Source organism: Macaca mulatta, chromosome 6 (assembly GCF_049350105.2).
Source record: "Macaca mulatta isolate MMU2019108-1 chromosome 6, T2T-MMU8v2.0, whole genome shotgun sequence".
Classification (NCBI taxonomy): Eukaryota; Metazoa; Chordata; class Mammalia; order Primates; family Cercopithecidae; genus Macaca; species Macaca mulatta.
In genome coordinates, this window is record NC_133411.1 from 63,330,440 (window position 1) to 63,356,286 (window position 25,847).

At 42.4% G+C, this 25,847-nt stretch overlaps 1 pseudogene; it reads right to left on the minus strand.

Moving 5' to 3' along the window:
• Nucleotides 1-18,462: 18,462 nt before the first annotated feature.
• LOC100425362 (adenylate kinase 4, mitochondrial pseudogene) lies at nucleotides 18,463-19,108 on the minus strand (annotated as a pseudogene).
• Between the last annotated feature and the right edge of the window lie 6,739 nt (nucleotides 19,109-25,847).

A 25,847-nucleotide genomic window follows, 5' to 3' on the forward strand; every position in this document is an offset into this window, starting at 1 on the left:
CAAGTGTCTGGGATAATTTTCTTTAACAACAGCAAGCATTCCCCCTGGCCCATTCCCAGGAGGACCCTAGCCCACATTTGGTAATCTGTTTCCTAATCTGTAAAATGGGGATGTTCTTTGAATAAATACCTAATACTCAGACATCACAAGTACTTTCAATTTATTGTGATGTTACAGTCTGAGGCCCTTGTAACTCTGGAAGTAAAGAAAGCCACATGATAAACAATGGCACATCTTTCTCAGGTGTAAATTGCTTGAAGCTTTTACAACTTTAAGCTACCCAGTGGTCCAGTCTTGAGGAAGAAGTGAAGCCCAGAAAAGATTATATGAAAGTGGCTTTATCGCCGGGCGCGGTGGCTCAAGCCTGTAATCCCAGCACTTTGGGAGGCCGAGACGGGCGGATCACGAGGTCGGGAGATCGAGACCATCCTGGTTAACACGGTGAAACCCCGTCTCTACTAAAAAATACAAAAAACTAGCCGGGCGAGGTGGCGGGCGCCTGTAGTCCCAGCTACTCGGGAGGCTGAGGCAGGAGAATGGCGTAAACCCGGGAGGCGGAGCTTGCAGTGAGCTGAGATCCGGCCACTGCACTCCAGCCTGGGTGACAGAGCGAGACTCCGTCTCAAAAAAAAAAAAAAAAAGAAAGTGGCTTTATCTAGAGTTGAAACCTTTACAGATGTTAATGATTGGTATATTTTCTCCTTAAATACGTAAAACACAAATCACCAAATGTACCTACTACTTCTTGGACTTTTCCTGCAAAGCACTCATAAAGCCAATGGAAAGATAACATTAAACACAGAGTCTGAAGATATAGCCCCAAGTAAGCTCTTAAAAACAAAAAATACATTTGAAGAAAGATGTTTTTCTTTAAAACGAATATGAATGTTTTATTTTGCCTCTCGTTTAAATAGCTGTAAAAGCTTTAAGCAATTTACACCTGAAAAAGATGTGCCTTTGTTTATCATGTGGCTTTCTTTTTTTTTTAAATTTATTTATTTATTATTATTATTATACTTTAAGTTCTAGGGTACATGTGCATAACGTGCAGGTTTGTTACATATGTATACTTGTGCCATGTTGGTGTGCTGCACCCATCAACTCGTCAGCACCCCTCAACTCGTCATTTACATCAGGTATAACTCCCAATGCAATCCCTCCCCCCTCCCCCCTCCCCATGATAGGCCCTGGTGTGTGATGTTCCCCTTCCCGAGTCCAAGTGATCTCACTGTTCAGTTCCCACCTATGAGTGAGAACATGTGGTGTTTGGTTTTCTGTTCTTGTGATAGTTTGCTAAGAATGATGGTTTCCAGCTGCATCCATGTCCCTACAAAGGACACAAACTCATCCTTTTTTATGGCTGCATAGTACTCCATGGTGTATATGTGCCACATTTTCTTAATCCAGTCTGTCACTGATGGATATTTGGGTTGATTCCAAGTCATGTCTAAAACACCAAAAGCAACGGCAGCAAAAGCCAAAATTGACAAATGGGGTCTAATTAAACTAAAGAGCTTCTGCACAGCAGAAGAAACTACCATCAGAGTGAACAGGCAATCTACTGAATGGGAGAAAATTTTTGCAATCTACTCATCTGACAAAGGGCTAATATCCAGAACCTACAAAGAACTCAAACAAATTTACAAGAAAAAACCAAACAACCCCATCAAAAAGTGGGCAAGGCATATGAACAGACATTTCTCAAAAGAAGACATGCATACAGCCAACAGACACATGAAAAAATGCTCATCATCACTGGCCATCAGAGAAATGCAAATCAAAACCACAATGAGATACCATCTCACACCAGTTAGAATGGCAATCATTAAAAAGTCAGGAAACAACAGGTGCTGGAGAGGATGTGGAGAAATAGGAACACTTTTACACTGTTGGTGGGATTGTAAACTAGTTCAACCATTATGGAAAACAGTATGGCGATTCCTCAAGGATCTAGAACTAGATGTACCATATGACCCAGCCATCCCATTACTGGGTATATACCCAAAGGATTATAAATCATGCTGCTATAAAGACACATGCACACGTATGTTTATTGCGGCACTATTCATGTGGCTTTCTTTACTTCCAGAGTTACAAGGGCCTCAGATTGCAAGGTCACAATAAATTGAAAGTACTTGCATGTCTGAGTATTAGGTATTTATTCAAAAAACATTTATTGAGCACCTATTCTGTTACAGTCTAGGCTCAGTGTCTTAAAGAGCTTTTGAAATAAACGTTTACTTTTTAAAAGTAATTTTTAAAAACTTTTTTTTTTTTTTTTTGAGACGGAGTCTCACGCTGTTGCCCAGGCTGGAGTGCAGTGGCGCGATCTCGGCTCACTGCAAGCTCCGCCTCCCGGGTTCCCGCCATTCTCCTGCCTCAGCCTCCTGAGTAGCTGGGACTACAGGCGCCCGCCACCGCGCCCGGCTAATTTTTTGTATTTTTAGTAGAGACGGGGTTTCACTGTGGTCTCGATCTCCTGACCTTGTGATCCGCCCGCCTCGGCCTCCCAAAGTGCTGGGATTACAGGCTTGAGCCACCGCGCCCGGCCAAAAAAAACATTTATTTTTTAAAAATTTTTTATTTTTACTTTTTGTGGGTACATAATAGGTGTATATATTTTGGGGTACATGAGATGTTTTGATACAGGCATGCAATGTGTAATAATTACATCATGGAAAATGAGATATCCATCCTCTCAAGCATTTATCCTTTGTATTACAAACAATTCAATTATACTTTTAGTTATTATTATTATTATTAATATTTTTTTTTTTGAGACGGAGTCTAGCTCTGTCGCCCAGGCTGGAGTGCAGTGGCCGGATCTCAGCTCACTGCAAGCTCCGCCTCCTGGGTTTACACCATTCTCCTGCCTCAGCCTCCCGAGTAGCTGGGACTACAGGCGCCCGCCACCTCACCCGGCTAGTTTTTTGTATTTTTTAGTAGAGACGGGGTTTCACCGTGTTAGCCAGGATGGTCTTGATCTCCTGACCTCGTGATCCGCCCGTCTCGGCCTCCCAAAGTGCTGGGATTACAGGCTTGAGCCACCGCGCCCGGCTATACTTTTAGTTTTAAAGTGTACAATTTAATTATTGACTACAGTGACCCTGTTGTACTATCAAGTACTAGATCTTATTCTTTCTATTTAAAAAAAATAAACATTTACTCTTAAAGTGCATTTTCAAAAATAAGCATTCAAAAAAAATTACTGATTAGTGATTTTTTGTTTATTCACACATTCATTAATTTGACATTTATTGAGCCCCTAGTGGATACCTGGTACACATCTGTGAAGAAGCTAAAATAAACAAGAGAAGTTCTCTGCCCACAAGCGGAAGCCTGAGGCCTACTTAGAAAGCATGTGATTAGGGCCAGATGCGGTGGCTCAAGCCTGTAATCCCAGCACTTTTGGAGGCCAAGGCGGGCGGATCATGAGGTCAGGAGATCAAGACCATCCTGGCTACCACGGTAAAACCCCATCTTTACTAAAAATACAAAAAAAAATAGAAAATTAACCAGGTGTGGTGGCGGGTGCCTGTAGTCCCAGCTACTGGGGAGGCTGAGGCAATAGAATAGCTTGAACCCGGGAGGTGGAGGTTGCAGTGAAAAAACCTGAGCCACTGTCCTCCAGCCCCTGGGCAATAAGAATGAGACTCCAACGCAGAAAAAAAAAAAAGAAAAAAAAGTAGGCTGGGCATGGTGGCTCACGCCTGTAATTCCAGCACTTTGGGAGGCTGAGGTGGGTGGATTACGAGGTCAAGAGATCAAGACCATCCTGGCCAACGTGGTGAAACTCCTTCTCTACTAAAAATACAAAAATTAGCTGAGCATGGTGGCATGTGCCTGTAGTCCCAGCTACATGGAAGCTGAGACAAGAGAATCACTTGAACCCAGGAAGCAGAGGTTGCAGTGAGCCAGGATCAGCACTCTAGCCAGCCTGGCAACAGAGCTAGACTCTGTCTCAAATAAATAAATAATTAATTAATTATAAGCAATTAATAAGGCCAGGCATGTGGCTCACTCCTGTAATCCTAGCAATATTTGGGAGGCTGAGGCGGTTGGATCACTTGAGGTTCGGAGTTTGAAACCAGCCTGGCCAACATGATGAAACCCTGTCTCTACAAAAAACACCAAAAAGTAGGCTGGGCGCGGTGGCTCACGCCTGCAATCCTAGCACTTTGGGAGGCCGAGGTGGGCAGATCACCTGAGGTGGCAGTTCGAGACCAGCCTGACCAACATGGAGAAACTCTGTCTCTAATAAAAATATAAAAATTAGCCAGGCATGGTGGCACATGCCTGTAATCCCAGCTACTTGAGAGGCTGAGGCAGGAAAATCAGTTGAACCCGGGAGGCAGAAGTTGTGGTGAGCCAAGATTGCGCCATTGCACTCCAGCCTGGACAACAAGAGTGAAACTCAGTCTCAAAAAAAAAAAAAGAAAAGAAAAGAAAAATACAAAAAGATTAGCCAGGCGTGGTGGCAGGCACCTGTAATCCCAGCTACTCGGGAGACTGAGGCAGGAGAATCGCTTGAACCTGGGAGGCAGAGGTTGCAGTGAGCCAAGATCACGCCACTGGGTGACAGAGCGAGACTCTGTCATGCCAGCCTGGGTGACACAGTGAGACTCTGTCTCAAAAAAAAAAAAAAAAAAAAAAGCAATTAATAAGCCCTCATTTGTGGAAAGAGTGACTATGACACATCATCTTGTTTTGGAATGGGGAGCGTTCATTCCTTTTTGGGGGGATTTTTTTGTTTGATTGTTTTGGTTTGTTGTCATAATTGGATTATGGTGTGATCACTGGAATTGAGAATGAGTTAAGTAACTTTGAAATGGTGATGAAAATAATTTAAAAAGGAAACACGAATCAAATAGTAACACCATTAATACCCCCGGGGGAGGGGGGCAGCTATGAGTGTGTCCCTGGACTGAACATGAAACCTCAGAGGCGAGAGCACTGACTCCATTTCTCTGGAGTCTGTGCATCCCAGAAAAAAATACTTTAAAAAAAGAAAGAAAGAAAGAAACCTCAGAGGCTTGCATAAATGCTTAACAAAGTTTGTCCTTGGGCCAAACTTTTCTCCCTGTAATACAGACATCACACAAAAGCAAAGTAGGCTTCCGAAGAACAGTCCTGAAGCTCCCTGAAGAACAAAGAAGCTAATTTCCTCTCTTCTGTGATTACTAAACTTCTTGAAAAGGAATCTGCAATTTACATGCTGCATTTCCACTTTCTCTTTCCATACCTCTGCATGCTCAATTCTGTCCCCACTCCTCTACTTGCACTGCTCTTTAACATAATATTATCAGTAAGTCTCCCTCTCTCCATTCTAACAACACTGAACTGTCTCAGCAACTTATTTCAAAAATTGTCTGCAAAGTAATAAGACTCAATTCCTTTAGGATGTTTGTGTTTCCATGTGTTTATGTTCTTTCTCCCCAAATGGACTAAAGCAAATACAGTTTCTATTATACTCAAATAGCATTGTAAAACTAAAATAACTAAAAATGTCAATGTCTGGTTCCCCAGTACATGTGCTCCAAAAAGAAAATTTCACAGGATGGGGTATTTTAATCATTTTTACACTTTTTGTCAAAGCCATTTGCTTCATACCTTATTAAAGTTTTTAATCGGCGGGTGCAGTGGCTTACGGCTGTAATCCCAGCACTTTGGGAGGCCAAGGCAGACCAAGATGATGAAACCCTGTCTCTACCAAAAATACAAAAATTAGTGGATGTGGTATGGTGGCACATGCCTGTAATCCCAGCTACTCCAGTGGAGAATCTCTTGAACCCAGGAGGCGGAGGTTGCAGTGACCCGAGATGGTGCCACTGCACTCCAGCCTGGGCGACAATGAGACTCCAACTCAAAAAAATAAATGCATAAAATAAAAATAATTACATAAAATAAAAATAAAATAAAGCTTTTAATTATGTAATATTTGATACATAAATATATAACATATAAATAAGTTATGAAAGGCCAGGCATGGTGGCTCACGCCTGTAATCCCAGCACTTTGGGAGGCCGAGGCAGGTAGATCATTTGAGGTCAGAAGTTCGAGAGCAGCCTGAGCAACCTGGTGAAACCCTGTCTCTACTAATACAAAAAAATTACCTCAGCATGGTGGCACATACCTGTAGTCCCAGCTACTGGGGAGGCTGAGGCGGGAGAATTGCTTGAACCCAGGAGGCAGAGGTAGCAATGAGCCAAGATCATGCCACTGCACTCCAGCCTGGGTGACAGAGCGAGACTCCATCTAAAATAAATAAATTTAAAAAAATAAGTTATGAGGCATAATAAAATGGACCACTATGAATCTACAATAAACACCTGATCATTGCCAAATCTTTGAATGCACCTGAATTTTATGTTTATATTTACCTTTTCCTAGCTTTGTTTTTTCCATATCGTTTAACCACATGTGTATGTATCTCTAAAAATATACATTGTTTCGCTTGCTTGTTTTTTACCTTTTAAAAATATTATGCCATAGATTTTTTTTTTTTTTTTTTTTTTTTTTTTTTTTTTTTTGAGACGGAGTCTCGCTCTGTCGCCCAGGCTGGAGTGCAGTGGCGCAATCTCGGCTCACTGCAAGCTCCGCCTCCCGGGTTCACGCCATTCTCCTGCCTCAGCCTCCCGAGTAGCTGGGACTACAGGCGCCCACAACCGCGCCCGGCTAATTTTTTGTATTTTTAGTAGAGACGGGGTTTCACCGTGGTCTCGATCTCCTGACCTTGTGATCCGCCCGCCTCGGCCTCCCAAAGCGCTGGGATTACAGGCGTGAGCCACCGCGCCCGGCTATGCCATAGATTTAATCTTCTGCCCTTGATATTTTTTCACTCAATCATATTTCTTACATTCGTTTATGCTGCTACAATAGTAGGTCTGTCATATGAATACATCACTTTATTCATTCTTCTGACAATCGTCATCTGGGTTTTCATTTATGCAAATGCTGCTGCTGCAGGCATTTATGTACAAGTCTCTAGTGTGGAATTACCAGCTGCATTATGTAGTATTTCCACATTCAACTTTATGAGATAATCTCAGATTGTATTACTAAATGTTTATACCATTTCATCCACACCCCCACTAGTGGTGGATGAAACTCTACATTCTCATTAATGCAATATTCTGAGACTTCTTAATTTTTGCTAATTTAGTAGGTATAATATGTATCTAAATGTAGTCTTAATTTTCATTTCCCTGGTCACTAATGTGCTTGGATGTCTTTCCCTAAATGTATTCACCAAAAATGTTTCCTCTTCTATTAACTGCCTCTTCGTGTCTTTTGCCATTTTTCTATTGTGTTTTCATTTTTATTTTTTTCATTTTTCTGTTTTCTATTGTGTGTCTTATTCTTATTTAATTGTGGAAGTTATTCATATATTCTTCATAATAATTCTTTGCGTGGTAAATTTTGTCTCCGAGTATGTGACTTGTCATTTCACTTCCTTTATTAGCAGCTGTGTGATAGAGTTCTTGTAAATGTAATGTAAGCAGATATTTACTGGCAGGTTTCTTTAACGTTTTTGCTTTCCAGGCCAAAGCAAAAGGCTGAATTCCCTTCCCTTCCTTTCTACCTTTGTTGAACATGGACCTGATATCTAGAGCTACAGCAGCCATCTTTTGATTATGAGGGAAAGACCAAGAAAAGCAGCGTCACTGGTCTTTATAATGTTTAGCTCTACTAAAAATAACCAGCAACTGGTTGCCTCCAGATTTCTTCTTACGTGTGAAAATAATAACAATAAGATGTTTAAGCCTAAAATATTCAGAACAAATACAAGGCTCAAGAGAACTTTGATTGGTATTTCTGAGAAATTTCATGTCATTATTCTAAGAAAACCTTTTACTTGAACTAACTTAATTGAATTTCTGGTCCTTGAAACTTCAAAGCCCTAAATAAAACAATTTGAGTCAATAGAAAAGGGTGCTGAGGAAGAAAAAACTTTGAAGATTGAGCAATGGTTAAAGTGTAGAGGAGGCAAAACAAACGGCTTTTCTCAAGTCTTTGAGTAGGAAAGGCTATGAAAGGAGGAACACATTGGGAGTTAGTGGAAGATAAGATTGGTTCCAGAAGGTAGGTTATAAAAATTTGTAACTAAAAAGTACAACTGGGGTAAAGAAAAATCACTCAAAATAGGTAGAGACATACTAACAACAGTCATTTAAAATAAGTACTCCGGTAGTGAAAAGAAGTCATAGTCTCTGGAAAGGACTCTGAATAAAGGTGAGTAAACTTTATCTTGCAAATCAGATTATCTAGATTCTGGTCCTTTTTTTATGTATTTTCCATTTTATTTCCTATCTTTCCTAAAGGTGTTTATGGCTTCCAGTCCTTTTTCAGCTTTGCTACAGAGTATTAAGGGGAAAGTCTTCTGTTAACACTTGAGCCAATTCCCAAGTGTGAGGAGTTTAGTTACAATCTTTAGTGAAAACCCATAAAAAGGAGGTGAGTGTGTGTCTAGGATCTGATTTGGGGCCCTTTGGATGGGCAACCCAGCTCCAGAAAGATACTCTCCTTCCACCGATCTCTCCTTCCGTGTCAAGGTTGGAGGGCCTGGATTCTATGTTGTTGTTTTTTAGGAAGATAGTGTTTTCTAAAAAAGGTTCCAGTAATGAGCAAATAAAAGACATAGGTGCAATTGCCTAGCAAATATCTGACATCTGCTGATGAAAGGAATGAGGCACATCCCCCATATATCTCCCAACTTCCTGAGTCCAGCACAAACACATTCCTCCATATTTCTTTCAAACTTCAGAAAAACATCACCTGGGAGATCTCCGATAAGGAATGCTAAATGTATAATGTTAACCAATTGTAATGCTGTAACCGAGAGAATTACCTTGTTCCCTGTAACTTTACATATCCTGTTTACATCGGGCTATAAAAAGCAAGCACTCGCATTGTTCGAGGCCCTCCTGTATGCTGTGGAATGGAGGGACCAAGTTCGAACTTGTAGTAAAGATCATTGCCGCTTGGCTTTGACTCTGGACTCTGGTGGTCTTCTTTGGGGAACAAACGGTCTGGGCATAACACTGACACACAATGCATGTTTTTTTCAACAACAAAGATTTCTGTGGATCCATACCCATTGTTTCTGCTTCCCTACCACCCACTCAACCCACTACCTACCATGGTTCCCTAATCTACCGAAGAAACAGTGTTGATTTGTCATGACTTGTTCTTAATAAATCCACGCACACCTGGCCCTGGTGATCACCACTTCCTTTCTGTAGGGTGCTCACAAATATACAAATACTTCTTTTTTTCTTTTTCTTTATCTTTTTTTATTATTATTATTTTTGAGACGGAGTCTCACTATGTCGCCCAGGCTGGAGTACAGTGGTGTGATCTCTGCTCACTGCAACCTCTGCCTCCCGGGTTCAAGCGATTCTCTTGCCTCAGCCTCCCGAGTAGCTGGAACTACAGTTGCCTGCCGCCAAGCCTGGCTAATTTTTGTATTTTTAGTAGAGATGGGGTTTCACCAGATTAGCCAGGCTAGTCTCGAACTCCTGACCTAGTGATCCGCCACCTTGGCCTCCCAAAGTTCTGGGATTACAGGCATGAGCCACCGCGCCTGGCCCATAAATATCTCTTTAACAAGCTCTTTAAAAATATATCACCAGAAATATGTAAATTAATTACCTATAAAGTGCCTATAATCTTAAAGACACCACATGGTTTTTTTTTTGTTTTTTTTTTTAAATCTTGGACAGGCTGGGTACAGTGGCATATACCTGTAGCCCCAGCTACTCAGGAGGCTGAGGTGGGAGGATCACTTGAGCCCAGGAGTTCAAGACCAGCCTATGCAAATAGTGAGACTCTGTCTCTTAAAAAATAAAAATAGGCTCGGCATAGTGGCTCACGCCTGTAATCCCAGCATTTTTGGATGTCAAGGTGGGTGGATTGCTTGAGCCCAGGTGTTCAACACCAGACCTGGCAACACTGCAAGACCCCTTCTCTAAAAAATTTTCAAAAAAATTCGCTGGGCACAGTGACACATACTGTAGTCCCAGCTACTCAGGAGACTGAGGCAGGAGAATCACTTGAGCCCAGGAAATAAGGCTGCAGTGAGCCATGATAGCACCTCTGCCCTCCAGCCGGGGAGACAGAGCAAGACTCTGTCTCAAATAAAAATTAAAAATTAAAATTACAAATCTTAGGTAGGATTGCCATGTAGTTACTGGCCTCCAGTCAGAATACACCTGCTCCACCTGTTTTAGAAATCATAATAAAATTTGCCCTTCTTTCATCCTGCGATTCCTCTTCTGCTTACAACCCCCTTTGTGCTCTTCTGACATTGCACTTGCCCCTTTCCTAGCATTCATTCTTGGGTTGATCTTTGTGGTTAATGGATCTTCTTAAGTGAAGGGAGCAGGCCTTTCTAGTTCCAAGAGTGTACTTGGCAAAATGAAGGCACATGCAGTTAAAAAAAAAAATGCTGGAATAAATGAATGAATGAGAAAAAGGAAAGTAAAGCAAGAGATCAGGAAAGAGGCAAGCTGTGCCCCCTCCTACTTCCTTTTTGTTGTTATTAGCTCTTTTCCCCTCACATGCACTTAAGTTTGTCTGGAGTTAGAAGTGGGGAATGAGGTGGCCAGGCATGGTGGCTCATGCCTATAATCCCAGCACTTTGGGAGGCCGAGGCAGGCGGATCACCTGAGGTCAGGAGTTCGAGACCAGCCTGCCCAATACGGTAAAACCCCGTCTCTACTAAAAATACAAAAAATTAGCCTGGCCTGGTGGTGGGCATCTGTAAGCCCAGCTACTCAGGAGGCTGAGGCAAGAGAATCGCTTGAACCAGGAGGCGGAGGTTGCAGTGAGCTGAGATGACGCCACTGCACTCCAGCCTGAGTGACAAGAGCAAAACTAATCTCAAAAAAGAAAAAAAGAAAGAAAATAAGTGGGGAGTGGGGTTAATTCTCCTGCATTATTCTTACAGATCAACGACGCCCCTTTATAAGTACTTTTTTGTGTCCTCAATAAGGTGAACTTCTTTTAAAAGTGGGCCTTTCGCCGGGCGCGGTGGCTCACGCCTGTAATCCCAGCACTTTGGGAGGCCGAGGCGGGCGGATCACAAGGTCAGGAGATCGAGACCACGGTGAAACCCCATCTCTACTAAAAATACAAAAAATTAGCCGGGCGCGGTTGTGGGCGCCTGTAGTCCCAGCTACTCGGGAGGCTGAGGCAGGAGAATGGCGTGAACCCGGGAGGCGGAGCTTGCAGTGAGCCGAGATTGCGCCACTGCACTCCAGCCTGGGCGACAGAGCGAGACTCCGTCTCAAAAAAAAAAAAAAAAAAAAAGTGGGCCTTTCTCCTTTTAAGTGACTGTATTAAGGAATAATCCTGATGGGACAACAAAGGAATTTTCTAGGGCCACCACGCTTTTCTTCTTTATCAAAATCAGAGTCAGAAATACATTTCTGGGAGCCTCCTAACCCTCAGAGTCACACTTTCCCTTTCAGAGTTTCTCACATAACAAACTTCATTTAACTTTCCTTTGGACTCTTAAAACTCTGCCTTTGAAAAGTCTGTGACCATGAAGCTCAAATTTTGCACATCAGAATCATTTTGGGCATTAGTTAAACACAATCCCCCAGCCCCACCCCAGAGATTCTGATTCAGAAGCTAGGCTGGAATCCAAGCATTGTTTGGTAATTATGTTTAACAAATTCCCTCAGGAGATTCTGATGTCCATCAGAATTTGAAGTATAGTCAGCCCACATTTTCATTCTCTTTGAAGAAAGTAATCACTTTCTTCAAAGTAATTACTACACATAGGTGCAGCAAAACATAGTAATTAAACACCTGGGATCAGGAATCCAGCTCTTGAATACTCCACTGAATACTGTTGGACAAATTGCTTAGAACTTTCTGTACACCAGTTTCCTTATTTATGTATTTATTTTCTTTTTGAGACAGAGTTTCACTCTGTTGCCCAGGCTGGAGTGCAATGGCTAGATTTCGGCTCACTGCAATCTCCACTTCCTGGGTTCAAGCGATTCTCCTGCCTCAATCTCCCCAGTAGCTAGGACTACAGGTGTGTGCCATCACATCCAGCTAATTTTTGTATTTTTGGTAGAGATAGGGTTTCACTATGTTGGCCAGGTTGGTCTCAAACTCCTGGCCTCAAGTGATCCGCCCGTTATTGGTAAAATGAGAATGATAATAATAGTGCCTACCTCATAGGTTTGTTGTGAAGATTAAATGAGCTAATAATATGTCAGGATCACTCAGCACAATGCCAAGGCATATAGTAGGCGCTCAATAGATGTTGCACATTATTATTCAAAGATTCCTGTCACTTCCTCATGAAAACCAGGTTGATGACTGTGTCCTATTAACCTTGAGCCTAAAGATAGCGTTCAGAGACCCTGCAAATCCTTTGCAATTGCATATAAATTACATGTTTATGTATTTTGCTATGAACTGGCTCTAGCCCTTCCCACATTCTCAAACAGGGTCTCTGACACCATACTGAGCTCTAGAGGTTTGCTCCTGAAAATGTGCCCTGCACTAGCAGCATCTGCATTAACAGAGGCTAATATTAAGAGAAATGCAGACTCTCAGATTCCACTCCAAATCTACTAAATCTAAAACTGCATTTTATTTTATTTTATTTTACTTTATTTTATTTTTTATTTTTTATTTTTTTTTGAGACAGAGTCTCGCTCTATCACCCAGGCTGGAGTGCAGTGGCCCGATCTCCACTCACTGCAAGCTCCGCCTCCCAGGTTTACGCCATTCTCCTGCCTCAGCCTCCCGAGTAGCTGGGACTACAGGCGCCCGCCACCTCACCCGGCTATTTTTTTTTTTTGTATTTTTTAGTAGAGACAGGGTTTCACCGTGTTAGCCAGGATGGTGCATTTTATTTTTTATAAGCAGAAAAAAACTTTTTTTCTATCAAATTGAAAAGTATGAACCTTCAAGCAAGATAATCAAAATAATAATACAATTAACAGGATATCATATACAGATCAGACTAGAGGTTTAGATACTTTGAAGCACATACACCAAAATTAAGAGGGCCATCAACTGTCCCACTGAGGAAAAGTACTCTGACTCATGGCAAACACATGACTTCTGGGAAACTTGAGCTGACATTTCACAGGACAGTACACCAAAGAGACAGGTCATCACTGGGTTACAGAAATGATCTGAGCTTGAGAGGGATCACAGTAAAATGCCATTATAACTTGACAATTTCCCTAGAGATCTGTTCATCTCAAAAACAAGAATACAGGGCCGGGCGTGGTGACTCACACCTGTAATCCCACCACTTTGGGAGGCCAAGGTGGGCGGATCATGACGTTAGCAGATCGAGACCATCCTGGCCAACATAGTGAAATCCTGTCTCTACTAAAAATACAAAAGTTAGCCAGGCATGGTGGCGCGCATCTGTAGTCCCAGTGACTTGGGAGGCTGAGGCAGGAGAATTGCTTGAACCCAGGAGGCAGAGGTTGTAGTGAGCCGAAATTGCACCACTGCACTCCAGCCTGGGCAACAGAGTAAGACTCTGTCTCAAAAAACAAAACAACAACAACAACAACAAAAAACCCAAGAATATGTAATATAAAAATCAGCAATACAAAGTCTCATAAAACTAAAAAAGTCCTCTAAGCCCTGATTATCCTTGGAGCTTAAATAAAGACTGAGTTTTCATTTTTCTTCTGTTTACTCTTCTCTAAATTAAATACAAAATATTTTGTTATTTAGGACATTTCTGACTTTATAGCCAAAGTTTTGAAATGAAGACAGTAATAATTTTATAAAATGAATTAGACACATATCAACCCTAGGGGGAATCTTCAAGGCAGTCTCCTCCTTTGAAAAGCTTTAAACAGGAAAGCTTTTAAAGAATGACCCTGTGCTTCTGGGAATAACCTAATTATTACCACAGGAAGGGATTTCATATCTATGCCATACAAGAGCACCACATTTCCATATTTAAAGAAGTCTTCATTGCCAGGTTCTTTTTTTTAAAGACACCAAATAGACCAAGGAGTTACTAAAAATGGAAGGGGATAGTGAGAAAACAAGTCATACTATGAACAGGACTTCACCTTATAAATTGCCTCTCTAGCAAAATCAACTGCAGAAAGGAAAGACACTGTCTGTTAAATGGAAGGTAATAAATGGAATTCTCAAGTGGACACAAATACCTCTTGACATTCTGTAACCCAGCAGAGTACAGATGAGACATGCCCTCTGTAGATACAGTGTGCAACTACCAGTGTGACTCCCTGAGTGCCTGTTTCCTGTCTCTGCCTCTAAGCACCAAAAGCAAAGATTCCAGGCTGAAGTAAGTATGTTGTTTTATCTGTTAATGAGAACAGGGAGCTCAAATTAGGGAAAGGTACAAAAAAGACCCTTTGAATTTCCTGATTAATCCCTATAGGTACATGAAAACATATTTAAATAAACAGAATTATTTCCATTTATAATACAAGGAAGCAAGTTAATTGAGGTTATTACATAGGTAATTGATGAAGATTTGATTAGCCAATGCATGCAATGTGCCTAATATGGAGTAAACAAACAATAACTACTGCCTATACCTTAACACATGTGGAAATATGCGGTATTTATTATTTGAGCAAAGACCTCCAGCAGGCTTAAACACTTTGGACGAAAAGCTAATTCAAATACTGAACTCAGGTTCCAGTGAACTAAATTTTATAAAAGCACTATTTATGGGTCTGTGCATGCATCTTTCTAAAGTTATCCTGTCTCAACATCTTAAATAGCAGAGAAAGCCACAGTAGCACCTCCCTTTAAGAATCCTTACTCATTCATGGCTATTCTTACCTTTCTCCTTCCCTACCAAAGAGAGGGGCACACCTTGAGTAAAGATGGAGCTCATCTGAGCTTGGCTGCTAGAGGGCAGCCGGGGAGTGATGCCTGGAGAAGGACAAGACAGGAAGTGAATCTCCCCTGGTTACTGCCTCAACTGTTGCACGAGAAGCAGATGGTGGGCAAAGGTATTCAGAGTCATGTTAATATGTAATGGAATAGAGAGACAATGGTACAAAAGTCAGGAGTTAACTTGTGTTTGATGCTCCATTATCGCCTGTTTACCTACCAGCACTTTGAGAAGGATTAGTTTATCAATAAGACCTTGTTTGGAGTAGGAGTGAGGGAGTGATTTGTTCTGATCTCAGGAAAGAAAAGTGAGCAGGGTCTGGATAGCTCTGAGTAGCTCAAAAGCCTATGTGTGAGCACCATTGCTAGGGATGGCTCAAGGGTAAAGGCCACTTCAGGGGCATGACCCAGTGGACACCCAAAGGGTAGGTAAGGAACATGAGCTAGCCTCCTTCACAGACTAGCCTGGACCCAAGCCCAGCCTACTTTGACAGTCTTTTATTCCATTCATAAAGGAGGTCTTAGGCAGGAAGACTAAGACTCTCCTCTAGCAGCCTCCTTTGCTTCAGCAAAGGAAAAGGAAAAAGAAAGGAACATCATAAAAAGGTAAACATCACTTTGGTGAGCTCTGCTATTTTCTTTTCTTTTCTTTCTTTCTTTCTTTCTTTCTTTCTTTCTTTCTTTCTTTCTTTCTTTCTTTCTTTCTTTCTTTTTCTTTTTTAAGAGACAGGGTCTTGCTGTGTCGCCCAGGGTGGGGTACAGAGGTACAATCATAGCTCACTACAGCCTCGAACTCCTAGGATCAAGCAATCTTCCTGCCTCAGTCTCCTGAGTAACTAGGACCACAAGTCCTAGTTGCTTGGCTAATTTTTTATTTTTCTGTAGAGATGGAGTCTTGTGATGTTGCCCAGGCTGGTCTTGAACTTCTGGCCTCTGGCAATCTCCCATCATGGCCTCCCAGAGCAATGGGACGACAGGCATGGACTAGCTCCACCATACCTAGACTAGCTCTGTTACTCCTGATGTGAGGCCACAAACCGAACCAAGCAAACTCAAGACCCTTGGTTGCTTGGACACAAGTTGCTATTAATAACATCCAGGAACAAGCTCAGTCTTCTGAGTTAGGAAAACCTGGGCTACACTGGTCACCAGCAGCCGAAGCCTGGGCAAGATGCCGCATATCCCTGGGACCCCTGTCTTCGCTGTTTATCAACATGAAATCATGCCTATTTCATAGGATGCTAGAAAGATTAATTGAGATGTTTATAAAGGTCCTAAAACTGCACGTTTCACTCAGTAGGCTTTCAATAAACAGTAGCTATCTTAAGTCTGCGTTAGTATTGGAGGGTATTAAACACAGCAGCATTTCCAAGGTCTAAGTAAGAAGCCTGTGAGGATAATGGAAGCAAACTGAATTAAGAGCTGGGTAGAATAACAGAATGCGAGGTCAGATTGGAATCTTAGAAACCATCTAAACTACCCTCTTTGCTTAAAGGTGAAAGAACCGTCATGTGTGGCAGCAGAAGGAAAACCAAGAAAAGATGTCCCTTTAATTTTACTTTTGTCAAAACGTTTTCAAGATAACTTTAATTTTTACAAAATTGTTTAAGGGAAAACTAGTGAGTTTGTTGAAGAAAACCAGAAATAGATTCTTTTTTTTAAAGGCCATTGACCACGAAATAAGCACTACATTTCAAAGACCATGGGAAAGGTGTTTATCTCTTTTAGGTCTCACCTAAACCAGCACGGACCTTCAACTGCTAGACAATCTCAGCAAACACACACACACTGGAGACTTACTGAGTGACTCAGTGTTGGCTAGAATTGTCTACTTAGCTGGAAAGAAAGAGGGAGGGAAGGATAGATGGAGGAGTGTCCTTCCCAGAGAACAGCAAGAATTATTCAAGGTGGCCACCAAGTCTGGAAATCAGGCAAATCTTTTAACAAATGGTTTATTGATATTATGTTATAATGAATGACAAAATATTCTTATCTAATTCTAGAATTTAAGGCCACCCCATAGGATGAATCTTTGGAACAGAAAAAAAATAATAAAGATTTTGTTTTCCCGTAATTGTAAAGCTGTTATACTCAGTCCAGGCACAGCTAGTACAACATTCTGCTTAACCCCACAGGCTCTGTTCCCTTTACCACCTATTTATTTTATTTTTTTTCTTTGAGACGGAGTCTCACTCTGTCAACCAGGCTGGAGTGCAGTAGCACAGTCTGGGCTTACTACAAGCTCCGCCTCCCGGGTTCACGCCATTCTCCTGCCTCAGCCTCCCGAGTAGCTGGGACTACAAGCGCCCCCCACCACGCCTGGCTAATTTTTTTTTTTTTAAAGTAGAGATGGGGTTTCACCATGTTAGCCAGGATGGTCTCAATCTCCTGACCTCGTGATCTGCCCGCCTTGGCCTCCCAAAGTGCTGGGATTACAGGCGTCAGTCACCATGCCCGGCCTTTACCACCCATTTATAATATATTTGAGTCACTCATAGGAGTGAAACACTGTCAGCATTAATAGTTAGCAGCACTTTCAAAATACATTGTATTCTCCTGAATAGAAACCTTAACTATTCAATTAGTCCAGTAATTCCAAATGATCTTACTACTTTTATACATAAGATGTGATCTTACAACATTTATGTAGCTAAATACTTACAGTTCCCATGGTTTTTGAGGATTCCCAAAAGACTTTAGGGGGTTCTCGAACGACTTTTAGGGGTTTAATTTTTTTCACAATCAAAGAAAGGAACAGTGTCAATCCATGAGTGTCAGACCAGCAGTTTAGTAAGATCCTCTTCATAGCTCAGTTCCCAGTGCATACGGAGATTCAATACAGTCCCCTCACTCTCAGTTCTTAGAAGAATTTGAGAGGGATAAGAACAATAACTACCTGTTTCGTTTAATAGCCTAAAAGTGAAAACAAATGTCAAAAAAATGCAGTCTAAAAAGAAATAGAAGTCAAATTCTTTCATCCCAGGATGTCTGAAAAGGAGACACTCTATGGAGCATGAATGCAGAAAAGGAGTTATTCCTACTGGAAAAAAAAGAAATGAACTGTTGACACAGCCACTCAAGACCAGAGAAACAACCACTGAGAGTAAGTAGCCTCAATTTCATTGTCACCAGGAAGGCACACAGCAGAAAGCGTGGGACAAATCTGGGCTAGAGCCCTTAGCGGACTCAGGCTTCCGGGAGCTGTGGTTCAACAGCCTTTGTGGGAATGGGGAGAACCAGAAGCCATCACCATCAAGTGGGAAAAAGGATGCCACAGCAACAACACAGCTGTCAAAAATCAGCTGGAGCTGAAGTTACACCCCGTTTGAAATCCACACTGTACTTGTTTTCCCGTGAAGGGCTTGAGACTTGCAGAGACACGTTAAACATGTGTAGGTGACCTTCCTTTTGAAAGGCAGAGGAGGGCCTCTTCGGTAACTCCTTCTACTCATTTGTTTTCCTATCAGTTCACCATTTCAACTAGAAAAGAGGCTGCAAGCTTCCTCAGCTAACTTCTAATTTGGACACAACACAAATACTACACACATAATTGAGTGAATGACCACATCTTCCTGGTTCTTCCATTGGGCAGGGTTAATATGCTTCTTTGGACTGAATAGGTGTGATCATGTTTGAGAAAAGTGTGTAAACTTAAGGCCGGATTTTGTTAGTCTCTGTCCCAGAAAATTGGTGGAGAACTCCTCGGCTCTTGTATAATTCAATGACTGGCTTTGCCACATCCTTGCTGTCTTAGCCTGGCAGCAACTGCTTCAGGTTTATCATCCTCCTACTGGACTAATGGTTCACCAGCGACGTCATCAATCCCATGTATATGAGGTGGATTGAAGTCCATGTTATATACCCTTCCGCCAGGAGGGTGAATCCAACAGCAGCTGAGACGATGTTTAAGTGTTTCAAATGGAATCTTCAAACTGATTACTAGATCCACGTCACAGATTCTTGTCCAGCGCTTCGGCTTGTCGTAATGTCCTAGGAAACCCATGGAGGAGCCAGTGCTGGCCACGCCTATTCTCTAACTCGGACATCATTAGGCGTGTGATCATATGGTCTGGAACCAAAAGACTTTTTTCTATATACTGTTTTGCCATCTCACCAACTTCGGTGTTGGCCTTGATGTTCTCCCGCAAGAAGTGCCCGCTGGAGAGATCCTGGAAGCCAAAGTTCTGGGCGATCCTCTGGCACACAGTGCCCGTGCCCGAGCCGGTGGGGGGTGCGGGGGCGCGAGGATGACCGCGCGCAAGAGTTTGGAAGCCACAGCCTTCGCGAGGAGCTTGGCGGCCAAACGTGCAGCCCAGACCGCGGCCCGGGAGGGAGCCCCGGGAATTTTGTTTCTAGGTCCCCTACCTCTAGTACCCTCCGCTTGTGCTGTTTTTTTGTTTGTTTGTTTGTTTGAGACGGAGTTTTGCTTTTGTGGCCCAGGCCGGAGTGCAGTAGCGCGATCTCGGCTCACTGCAACCTGCGCCTCCCGGGTTCAAGCGATTCTCCTGCTTCAGCCTCCCGAGTAGCTGGGATTATAGGCATGCGACACCACGCCCAGCTAATTTTTGTATTGTTAGTAGAGACTGGGTTTCACCATGTTGACCAGGCTGGTCTGGAAATCCTGACTTCAGGTGATCCGCCCGCCTCTGTCTCCCAAAATGCTAGGATTACAGGTGTGAGCCACCGCGCCCGGCCCTAACAGTGCATTTTAAACAAGATCCCAAGTGATTCCTATGCACATTAACTCTAGAGAAGCACTCATCTAGAAATTTCTCAAATCTCCCTAATGAGAAGAATCACCTGGGAGGCTTGTTAAGTATGTAGATTATCCAGCATATTTCTTAGCAATTCTGATTCATTAAATCTAGCAATTTGAAAAATTACTCTGGGTTAGTCTCATACAGCAGATTCTTGAAGAACCTCATTCCATTATAATGTTGATGAGAAAAAAAAATTGACACCCAGCTGGGGCCACTGCCTGTGTGGAGTTTGCACGTTCTCCCCATATATGCCTGGGTTTTCTCTCGGCGGTCCAGTTTCCTCCCATATCCCAAAAATGTCCACATGAGGTGAAGGGGCATGTCTCTACATGGTCCCGGTCTGAGTGAGTTTGTGTATGAATGTGCCCTGTGATGGGATGCCATCCTGTCCAGGGCTGGTTCCTGCCTTACACCCTGAACTGACAAGACAGGCATTAACCCTGAACTGGAATAAATGGGCTGGAAAATCAAAATAAATAAATACAAATTATTATAAAATAAAAACTGATGAGTGTATGATAATCATACAAATATACAACAGTAGATGATCTGAAAACGCTCAGCAGACCCACTGTATTTGTGTGTGTGTGTGTGTGTTTTAACTGCATGTGGTAAGAGCCGTTGCTTACATTTTTCATTTTGCAAACATTTCTTCCTTAATTTAACCCAGCACTACTACAACCACCTTCACTCACTGATTCACCAAAAATTGGGTAGGCTGGGCCTAGTGGCTCAAAGTGTAATCCTGACACTTTGGGAGGCCAAGGCAGGCAGATCGCTTCAGCCCAGGAGTTTTAGACCAGCCTGGGCAACATGGCAAAACATGGTCTCTACAAAACAATACAAAAAATTAGCTAGGTGTGGTGGTGTGCACCTGTAGTCCCAGCTACTGGGGAGTCTGAGGTGAGAGGATCACCTGAGCCCAGAGAGGTCAAGGCTGTAGTGAGCCGTGATTGCACCATTGCACTTCAGCCTGGGGGACAGAGTGAGACCCCGTCTGAAAAACAACAAAAATTGGGTAAATCATTGTCTTGTTTTTATGAATCTTTCTTAAATGTATGCATAACTCACATTTATTTCATTGTTTAATATTAGAAGTATTTTGGTCTTTATTTAGAAGTTTAAAGGTATGGCCAAGTGCAGTGGCTCATTCCTGTAATCCCACACTTTGGGAGGCCGAGGCGGGTGGATCACCTGAGGTCAGGAGTTCGAGACCAGCCTGGCCAATACGGTGAAACCCCCATCTCTACTAAAAATACAAAAAAAATTAGCCAAGTGTGGTGGCGGGTGCCTGTAATCCTAGCTACTCAGGAGGCTGAGGCAAGAGAATCGCTGGAACCTGAGAGGCGGAGGTTGCAGTGAGCCAAGATTGCGCCACTGCACTCCAGCCTGGGGACAAAGTGAGACTCCAATTAAAAAAAAAAAAAAAAGAAGCACATGCATATTAGTCTTGTCCACATTCCAATTCTCAAACCTGTGACTGTTGTATGGGAAAACAGTCTTTGAAGATGTGATCAAGTGAAGGGTCCTGGGATAGGAAGATTATCCTGGATTATCTGGGCAGTCCCTAACTGCAATCACAAGTGTCATTATAAGTGGGAGGCAGAGGGAGATTTGACTCCAAACAGAAGAGCAGAAAACAGAGTGCCCTGCCAGCACATTAATTTCAGCCCAGTGAAACTGACTTAGGATTTCTGGACTCCAGAACTGTGAGAGAATAAATGTCTCGTTTCAAATCTGTAGTGTTTTGTTACAGAAACCTTAGGAATATGGATATGCATATGTTCTGCTTTACAAAATAATGCCAAACAATTTACAACCAAAATTGGCAAGTATTCACAATTAATGACATGTTAATGCTCTATATGAAATGATAGTTCAAGTGATGGTTCCAGAATTCCTATAGGGTGTAGGTGTAGGTTAGGAAACTTGTATTAAAGTTGTGTTTTCATAACACTTTAAAAAACTCTTGGGGGGAAAAGCATCAAAGTTCTTTATCAGAGAATGTGGGTGGAGAGAGTAGGTCAGCATTGGTTGGCACACAAGTCATTACTTTTCAGGCTTGCTAATTAAACAGCTGGGCATGGTGGCATATGCTAGTAATCCCAGACGCTCTGGAGGCTGAGGCAAGAGAATTGCTCGAACCCAGGAGGCGGAGGTTGCGGTGAGCCGAGATTGTGTCATTGCACCCCAGCATGGGCAACAAGAGTGAAACTCCATCTCAAAAAAAAAAAAAAAGTTTCAAGGTGTTTTTGTGACCAGAAATGATCAGAACTTGACTCTTGTTTGTATCAATTAACCTATGTGAAATTGGTGTTGTTATAAGCCGTTTTGCCTAAAGTCAGTTTCCAAGAACCTACTGATGACGTTAAGTGAGGACTTTGTATTTAGGGAACGCTACTCTCAAAAATAATCAGTCTATAGCTGACAGAGCCTTCCTGTGGCAGCCTCTTCCTCCTTTGCATACAAATTTGTATTTTTCTTACAGTGCTTGTCATACCTGATCTATATTACAGTCATGATATAGCAGACCCCAGTATTCTCCATGTAGGATAAAAAACTCAGAAAAATCAAGAATTATTTTTCAGTTATTTGTGTGCCCAAAAGAATGTAAAACAGGTCTTACCCTTAGTAGGGACTCAAACAATTCTTTGATTCAATTGATGATATTGATTAAAAATTAGCTGGGCGTGGTGGCATGCGCCTGTAGTCCCAGCTACTTGAGAGGCTGAGGCAGGATGATTAAAAGGATGTGTTGTTATTTAGTAGTCCAGACAGTTGGGAAATATGAAGCCTGGAAAGATTATGACTTATTTAAAGAAGGAAGAACAAGAAATAAATTATGAACTCTGTGCCAGAAACCCTGTTAAGCTTCTTACATCCATTCTCTTCGATGAATAATAGATTGGAGATGTTAATTAACTTGCTTGCTCAAGATGACCTAGCAGGCCGGACGCGGTGCCTCTCGCTTGTAATCCCAGCACTTTGGGAGGCCGAGACGGGCGGATCACGAGGTCAGGAAATCGAGACCATCCTGGCTAACACGGTGAAACCCCGTCTCTACTAAAAAACACACACAAAAAAAACTAGCAGGGCGAGGTGGCGGGCGCCTGTAGTCCCAGCTACTTGGGAGGCTGAGGCAGGAGAATGGCGTAAACCTGGGAGGTGGAGCTTGCAGTAAGCTGAGATCCGGCCACTGCACTTCAGCCTGGGTGACAGAGCGAGACTCCGTCTCAAAAAAAAAAAAAAAAAAAAAAAAAAGATGACCTAGCAAAGTAGTTAGTGGAGCCAGGATTCAAAACCTGATCTATGTGGCCATATCATACCAGGGTACAAGAAATGGGTGGCAGAAATTACTGGGCAGAGAATGAATTGTGGAAGCAAGCGAAGCAGATATCAAGCATTTTTTTTTTAAGAACAAACAAATAAAAGCATGCCATATGTCAGGTAACCAAGAGCTGGAGGCAGAAGAGTTTAGACCAGAAAGCTACAATCTAGGACAATTTCATGGAAGGAAATCTAATATGCAAAAAATATATATATATATGAGTGTGGTTTTAGGGACCTCAAAAGACCTATCTCTTGGATAAGAGAAATGTACACATCCTCCCTTATTTGCCTCAACAACCTTCACCCTCCAAAATGAGGTTTGCTGGTATAGATGGATCAAATACAAGAGCATGCAGTGAGTCAGGCTTTCTTGAGTAGATAAATGTTTTACTCCAACAGGCTATTGAGGTGAAACAGGACCACAGGCTGCTTTTCCTGGTGGGGAGCCCCATCATCTGCTGATCTCTGCTTCACTAATTGGCTCCTTTCTGCCTTGTGTTTCCAAACAGTGGGTAAGGTAAAGACAGGGCAGTGCCCGGAGAATTCCCAGCCATCTCTCAGTGGTTTTCTTTTTCTCTTTACTGCTTTCTCTTCCATTTGGCTAGTGAAGTTATGCTATAGAGGCCATATTTGTGTTCCTCCAAAATTCAGCTGTTGAAACCCTAATCTGAATTGTGATGGTGTTAGGAGGTAAGACTTTTCTTTGGGAGGTGATTCGATCATAAGGATAGAGCCTTCATGAATGGGGTTAGTGTGCTTGTGAAAGACATCCCAGAGTCCCCTTGCTCCTTCTGCCATGAGAGGACTTAGCAAGAAGATGGTTATCTATGACCCAGAAAATGGGCTCTCACCAGACACCAAATCCACTGGCACCTTGATCTTGGACTTCCCAGTCTCCAGAACAGTGAGAAATAAATATCTGTTATTTACAAGCCACCCAGTTAATAACCTTTAGTTTTAGCAGCCCAAAGGGACTAAGAGAGGTAAGATGGAGTCCAGTGGCCCCTCCTAAGAAGAGGTGTTCTCATTCATTTAGCAAACAAAGTGGGAATCACTTGCAAAAGTTTTACTCCCAGACTTTAAGACTCTGCTGGTCTGGAAGTCTTAGTATCCAATAGAGGGATGCTTCCACCTAGAAACTTCTTCCGTTGAATTGAAACCTAAAACTGCTCGTTCTGCCATCAAAGCAACAAACATAGGAAGATGTCGCAGTTGACAGCCCTTGGTAGCTATAAAGGCAATGGAAACACAAAATGAGCTTACAGGAAGGAAATAATAAATGCCAGCTGTGTCGAGCTACGGAAATAAGAGCCACTGCCTTCATCTGTACTTAGTTGTTGTTAAAGTTATTATTGTTAGTGCATAAATGTCATGTTTTTCTTCCCCTTTCCCAGATATTGTATATAGGGTGTGTTTTACACATCCAATATACACAAGTGGTTAAACACAAGTGGTTACATTTTACGAGTCGTAGTGGCAGAATGATGAGAAGTAACAGCCGAGCCAGAGGAAAAATGATCAGCAGTTTATTTTGAACCTGAGATGCAGCTTTTAACCTTGGGATGCCATAGCAGGGCTTGCCTTTGGTTGTAACCCTGTTAGGGTAAACCAGAGTATGTTTGTTATGCATGTAATAGTTGGCTTATGTTAGAAGGGGACCGAGAGTTTTCTTTCATGACCAGGAAACGATAGACTGTTCTGCACAATCATAAAGCCTTTCACAGTACTTGCTAGTTCCACTGTTCCGTTACTGCTTATTTGGGGGAGGGGGGTGGGAAGCACCCATAAGCTTGGAGAGGAAATGAATTTGGCTACCCTCATGGCCACAGATGATTGGACCAGTATACCCACTGGCGACTCTCCACAGCCGATGGTAACTGACCAATCAAAAAGATCCTCCCTGCTCAGAGAATTTGAAGTGAAGAGTTAAAAAACAGAAATAAAGACTACATAGACTATGGAAGAGGAGAGGAGAAAGTAGTTAGTACCTAGGCTGCCTCAAAACCCAAATGCTTTCCATTTCCAATCCATATGAATTCCTGCAATAAATCCCCCCCCTTTTTTTTTTTTTTGAGATGGAGTCTCACTCTGTCGCCCAGGCTGGAGTGCAGTGGCACAATCTCAGTTCACTGCAACCTCTGCCTCTCAGGTTCAAGCAATTCTCCCTACTTCAGCCTCCCAAGTAGCTGGGATTACAGGTGCCTACCACCGTGCCTGGCTAAATTTTGCATTTTTTAGTAGAGACGGGGTTTCACCCTGTTGGCCAGGCTTGTCTTCAAGTGATCCGCCTGCCTCCTCCTCCCGCAGTGCTGGGATTACAGGCCTGAGCCACCACGCCTGGCCAATCCCTTTGTATTTTCAAGCAATTGTGAATGAGTCTGTATACCTAGCTATGAAAGAGACCTAACATAATGCTGCTAAACACCTAGGTAATTTTTAAATGCGACATCTGATACATATGAAGAAACATTTGTAACATATGTACTTTGTAAAGCATAACAAAATAAACACAGAAGGAGCCACCACTCAACATAAAATCTGAAGCATCTCCAACTCTGTTGAAGTTACCTGGGTGCTCCTCTCTAATCCCACACCTCCAGCCTGCCCCATTTTCCACCAACCCAGGGGTGACCACTATTCTGAAATTTGTCTTTTTCATTGCCTTTCATTTAAAAGAAAATTGTGGTTTTGCTCCATTTTCATCCCTAGTCAATATTTGACATGTTTTGAGCTTTATAAAAACAGTATCATACCATATACACAGTAAGTGAGGATTTGCTTTTTCACTCATCATTGTTTCTAATGCTTATTCATGTTGTCTGTTGCTATAGATAAATCATTTTCATTGGTGGATAAATTTCTGGTTATGTGAATATACCACCCTTTACT